A 6,770-nucleotide genomic window follows, 5' to 3' on the forward strand; every position below is an offset into this window, starting at 1 on the left:
TTAATAGACAATTAAATAAATAATAGAGTCCGTAAATTCAAATTTTCGTAATTTGTTAATCACAAGGAGTTGTGAGTGTGAGATACAAATTACATCTGATTGAATCTTAAATCGTCCGTGGTCGTAAGTAATAACGAGATACGGATATCGTTATTACGAATAGACCATCACGTGTGACATTTCTTTCTTATGAAATAAGTAGCTGATCTCACAAACTAAAATGTGGTGACACTTAAATAAACACGTGGATGTTTTGTTATAGAACAAAACATTGGAGACCCGTCGAGAGATTCTACATGGATAACTATTTGAGTGTCAGTGATTAATCTCTAACGTTCGGTAGTGGAATTGGTTCCTTGACTTGAGGTCGTCATGATACCTTATATGAGGACAGTCATACTTTGGCGGTGTTGGATGTTGTTCTGCAAAGGGCCGCTAATACGACATTGCTCAGGTACGTCAAGAATCGTATGAAGATTGTGATTGATCAATAAAGAATTTGTCACTCTTAGATAGCAGGAGATCATGATCTGCGTTTCATTCAATTAAGTCGATGATGAAATCTTTGGCCAAGGTGTACTCATAGTCGAAAAGAAGTTTTCGACTTATATTGACTTACTAGTAGAGTGAAAGATATGATCGATAATCGAAATTGACATACTTCCATATCTCGTAATTGATCAGATCATATTGACGAAGAGATTATAGTTTCACGATAAACAAACGAGTTTGATTTTGTCATACCACGTGACATTTCCCGTCACATGTATTGCCCCGACACATTGCTAGATGTCAATTTGGGACGGCGATTGTGATTTGATGATAAATTAAAAGGGTGTTTTAATTTATCAATTTTGATTAGATCAACATAATATTTCACGTCGTTAGGCATTGTGATCGGGAACCTGATGGGTCGCACACAAAAGAAAATTGGAAGATTGCAATTTGTCAATTAATTAATTTGACAATTGTTGGATCAAATTAATTAATTGGGTTAGTTATTTATAGGACTGAATTAATTAATTGGATTAATTAATTAACGGACTGGATTTAATTAAATGGATTAATTAAATATTCGACCGGACGGGACCGGACCAGACCCGTTTGGGTTTATATAAATACATGGCTATGGTTTTCAATCTATATGGGTTTTCTCATAATTATTTTTGCAAGCACAATAGGAGAAAACCCTGGTAGCTGCAATCTTGTTCTCTGTGTGGATCACCGTTGGAGGTTGGACAATTAGACAGCTGTGGGTGGCGAATCAACATTGCCAGAACGAAAAGAAAAGCAAAAGGTTTGCAGAATTCTTCAAAGGTACAATCTTTATCACGATTTCTATCTAAATACAAAGAGATCCTCGATGGGAATCGAAATAATTTTAATTTTCCGCTATGCATTTATAAGTAGATTCCCAACAATGGTATCAGAGCCCACTTTGTGTTTGTTAGAAATTGTTTAATATATTTGTGCAATCAAAAGTTGATTGTTATCCATTTTTCATGTTTCTGGCAATTGTCTAAATTTTTTGAAATCTGATTTCGAATAAAAAAAAATAAATTGGCAATCGAAATCAGATCGGGAGGGAGTTACGAAAGTCGCCGCCGCCACATACCGCTGGCGCAGCAGCGTGTTGGCAGCACGCTGCTGCTGCTCTTACTTTGCAACGGCGGTGCGGGGCTACAATTGCAGTGGCAAGGTGCTGCTGCAACACGCTGCTTCAACGGCGAAGCCCCGAAGGTCGAGCGCGCGATATGCAGCGGTTCAGGTGGTGTCTCTTGCCGTGTATGAACTCGCCGTGCCGCCAAACGAAAAAGAAGGCATTTTAGGGTTTTGCTTCAGTTTCGGGTGAGGTAATTGGAGACGGGGGCTGAGATGCAATTTGATAAATTGAAGGCCCCTGTTTGCAATTTAATAAAAGGGTCGAAGTTGCAATTTTAAAACAAGGGCCTATTCTACAATTTGTTAAATTGGAAGGGCTTGTTTTTAATTTTAAGCCTTGGGTCAAATTGCAAATTTTGAAAGTGTTTAAATTTGAATTTTAAAACGGTTTTAAATTTGAATTTTAAATGGGTTTGACCCATAATTTAATTTTGACCCAAAGTAAAAATTTATTTAAAACTGACAACTTTTACATTTTCGTTAAAATATGATTTTAACTTAAATATTAAATTTGACCATAAATTGAATTTTATTTTATTTAGGAATGTTATACTAGATTAAAATATTAATTCAATTTAAATTAGAAACTTAATTAAAATTTGATTTTAATTAATTATTCACCCGAATATATTCTTGTAATTAGAATTGGATTCTAATTTCACATTCTTTCCCTAAAATTTTTCTTAGAATTAGAGTTAGACTCTAATTTGATATTTAATTAAAATATGATTTTAAATAAATAAGTTCGCCCTAAATCTTGGAATTAGAGTTAGACTCTAATTTTGTCATTTAATAGAAATTTGATTTTAATTAAATTCAACTGCCTTAAGTTATGAAATTAGAGTTGGACCCTAATTTGATATTTAATTAAATTTTGATTTTAATTAAATTATCCCGCCCTATAATTGTTGAATTAGAGTTGGACTCTAATTCGGTATTTAATTAAAATTTGATTTTAATTAAACATGCCCGCTAATTAAATAATCGATTAGTATGATTAATTAATTATTTAATTGCTCCGATCCATTTGTCTAAAAGAGTTTAGACGACTTAATTGCTAGAAACTTGAAACTAATTTGCATATAATATTAGATATTATATAGGTATACATTTATGTGATGAATGTATTATTAGTGGACGATTATGGACTCGACTATATGGATGTGATGAATGGTTAATTTTTATTCTTGTTGTTTTCTGGGCCTGCGAGTCCGTTATTATTGTTATTATTTTGGACTTGCGAGCTCTTGATCATTTTAGACCTGCGAGTCCGTTACTCTTGATCATTTTAGACCTGCGAGTCCGTTATCATTATTGTTGTTATGGGTCTGCGAGTCCAATTTCATTAAGTCTGCGTACCAACTACTATAGGATATAAGTTGCAACTAGACTAATTGAAGAAACAAGAAGAGGAGGAGACCATGGAGATGGTGCATTAATACTGATCAATGTAATACCCCATAGGAATTGACCAATTAGTTTTCCTTATGGTTCGGGAAGACTAGATAGTAAAGTCCATAATCGTCTGCACTATTATATTATGTTGTATATATATTTATCTGCATGGTAGATGTATAATAAAATATATATTATTGTTACGATGAGACCTTTCAATGCAAAATCCCTCCATAAAATATTAAGTCACATTTATAATCGCCTTCCATCATTATAGTGAAAAATCAGATTCCCAAATCGTCTCAACTTGTTGAGTACACTTAAGGCTGGTCCATTAGGGATATGTTTGACACTATGAAATATTTGATATTTTTGGATGACGGGTTTGACTTAACTAAAATTTATCTTTTGTTGAATCTTTTGTTGAGTACACTCAAAGAGATAAATTTGAGAGGCATGTTAAGCTAACACATAAGATGTGTGAAAATAAAGAGTTGTCAGTTTAATGATCTGAGAGTTGTATAGAAATACAATTAATAATAGTATCTACTCAAATGTTATATTAAGGTTTGTTGAGTACACTCAAGGTTTTAATATAATAGATGGGATCTCAGCCCACTGGGAGTCAAGTATGAACTCCATAAATTTATGTAAGAGGGTCATAAATTTGTATTAAATAGTGGGAGCATAATTAATTTAATAAAAGTCCAGTTAAATTAATTGATGCATTTTATATATTATCATTTTTTCTTTTCGTCATTTATATTTATTGAATCGTGAGTAACCATGTGTATTTTAGAAGCATATTAAATGCCAACAACCAAATTAAATCTTCTTAATTGGCACTGCAATTTGAGAATTGTTCTCAGGCATGAGAAAGTTGGTTATCTTTAAGTAGCCATTTTCCAGTAACACCTGATAATGACTCAGCTAAGGAAAATGTGGCTACTATAATAAACACAGTAATGAGATAGTAGTGCACGTATGTGATGTTTGCAACTATATCACTGAGTTACAAAAGCAACTCGAGAGTATAGATGTTAACACATAATTCTTCATTACAAAGAGTTGTATGAAAATAATCATGTAGGAAGGATACGAGACATCCAAACAACTATACCGGTGCAAAATGACAGAGTAATCTTCAATCGATGCTGTTGACCCTAAAAAGTGCACCAACAGATGTCGGTCCCACCCGCGCTTGCGTGGGCGAATGTCCAACACGCTAAGACACGTGGACGGTCTAAACGAGCGGTTCAAAGGGGCGTGGGAGTAGCCCAACGACGCGGGACGGTGACGTTCGGGATCCGGCGGGTTGTTCGTAATCCGGTTGTACAATGATTACCAACCGATGCTTGTAGATATATGCAAAAATGTATAAACTCGATTTGTGTATTGCCAGTAAAATGGGAGAGAGTTGAGTAAAATGTAGTCTTTAGTATTGATTCTTGCATTAGTCCTTTGACGTTATACAATGGGGGTATTTATAGTGATACATATGGAATGGGGGCCCTTGGATGAAGTGGCACGTGGCCTCATCTCCTTAGTTTAAACGTCTGTTCTTAGGCATGGGATTTGACTTGCTAGCTTACGGCGCATTTATTGCTTGTGCAGGGCCTCCACGCTAGTGACAAGACTTGACATTTATGCTTATGACAGACATTCCATCAATCATTCGAATAAGATCTGTGCAAGCGATCTCTTGGGAGAAGTGACCATGGAGGATGTTTCCTTGTGGTTGAGGCTTGCGCATCAACTCCGGGGCTTCGTCCATTCGAGGACCCCAGCTACAACCAAGAGCTTCCACGCATCGAGCACGGAGCCTCGGTTAGAAGCAGTTTGGATGTAACCCACCTCGGCAGGAATGCCACGTGGGTCAGGATGAGTGACCCACTGGCCCAGTGGATAGGACAGGTGTGACAACACGTAACAATAGTCCCCCAAGTCCAAGTATGATCATTAATGTAATGCGTGGACTTTAACGGAGTAAAAGTTGAAAGAATTTTTGAATTTTTTGAACCGGTTTGAATGCCGAATGGCATATGAGGAAGCCGAGGTGGTTGGGAAATCGAACCTGCGAGGCTTGAATGCTGAATGCGTCTGAAGAAGCCGAGGTGGTTGGGAAACCGAACCTGCGAGGCTTGAATGCTGAATGCGCCAGAAGAAGCCGAGGTGGTTGGGAAATCGAACCTGCGAGGCTTGAATGCTGAATGCGCCAGAAGAAGCCGAGGTGGTTGGGAAACCGAACTTGCGAGGCTTGAATGCTGAATGCGCAATGTTAATTATTGTGCTTTGGTCTCTGTGCCAATGATTTGATGCTTTGTGCTTGTTTTCGAGGAAAGGTAGCTGAACCGTTACGACTTCCAAGGTGCTGGCGCCGACGAATTAAAAATGCAATTATGAGAGCAGCTGGCGTTTCTACAAGCAGACGCGCTGAAGAGGTGTGTGTGAGGTACACATAGATAGGAAGCGTAGGATTTCAAAAACTGTTTGAATTCAACGCCTCGGATTGGATCTGAAACGGAGGGCTCGGATTGACAGAGATTTGATCTGACGGGTGGGGTTCGTCTTGGACCTTTATAAAAGGCGAGAAAATCCCACTTTCCAGAAATTTTGAACACTTTGCATTCTCAAATTCTCTCAAATTTTCCATTTTCCGGCATCGAGGTTGTCTGCGATTAGATTCCGATCGGTCTTCGTTTGTGTTGAACTCTTTTAGGTATTGTTTGCATAAAAAACCGTCGTTATTCTTTGTCCTCAAACAATGGAGTCCACTTCGGGTAGGGAACTTGTCACAGTAGCGTCTTTAGATCATGGGGTAGGTCATGGGGGGACTTCCGAGGTGGATAGGTATGCCATGGCCGAGGAGGACGTGGATTATACCCAGGAGTGGGGGGCTTCTAGAGTGCCCTCAAACATGATAGGGAAGAGGTTGGGGGAGCTTAGGGAGAGGTACAGTGTGCCTTATAACATAGAGATGTTAGTCCCCGAATCGAACGAGCGGGCCTGCTATCCGAGGCCCGACTGCGTGGCCGTGAGTGAATACCTGTTCAAAGCAGGTATGCGTCTTCCTTTGCACCCCTTCTTTAGGGCGGTGCTTAGGAAATTTATGCTGTCGCCGACCCAGGTTCTGCCGAATGGGTGGAGCCAGCTGGTCGGCTCGTACTTCCTGTGGAAGGAAGTGTCACTTGGGGAGGACATGCCTCTTCATGTCTTCATGACCCTGTTCCAGCCCCGGGTAATTGGGAAGGAGTTAAGGGGGTGGTACTACCTCACGCCTTGGGGGGCTCACGCACCCTTTGTGGCGGGACTTCCTTCCTCTATCAAGGGGTGGAAGGAGTCCTGGTTCTGGATGCGAGGTAAATGGCAGGCAGTGGAGGGTGACAAAGCCCTGTCATGCACAGTGTCGACCCAGTACTACGAAGCTTGTGAGTCTCCCGACCTCTGCTTGTCTTTTGAAGTCAGAATATGAATTCGTCTAACTGTTGAAGGTTCGTCTTTGCAGATAGTAGTACGAGGTTCGAGCTCAGTAGGGAGGAATTCGAGGTGATAGAGGATATTTACAAGAGGCCTCTGAAGCTTCGGCACTTTGATCACCTGATTGATAGAAGCAGATACTTCTTGGACTTTGGGCTGATGTCATCCAGAGGTATGGGGCTCCAACACTTGATGTTTAACTTGAATGTTTTTTTTGTGCTGATGCTAATCTGTGG

The sequence above is a fragment of the Olea europaea genome, chromosome 13 (assembly GCF_002742605.1).
Source record: "Olea europaea var. sylvestris chromosome 13, O_europaea_v1, whole genome shotgun sequence".
NCBI classification, from domain to species: domain Eukaryota; kingdom Viridiplantae; phylum Streptophyta; class Magnoliopsida; order Lamiales; family Oleaceae; genus Olea; species Olea europaea.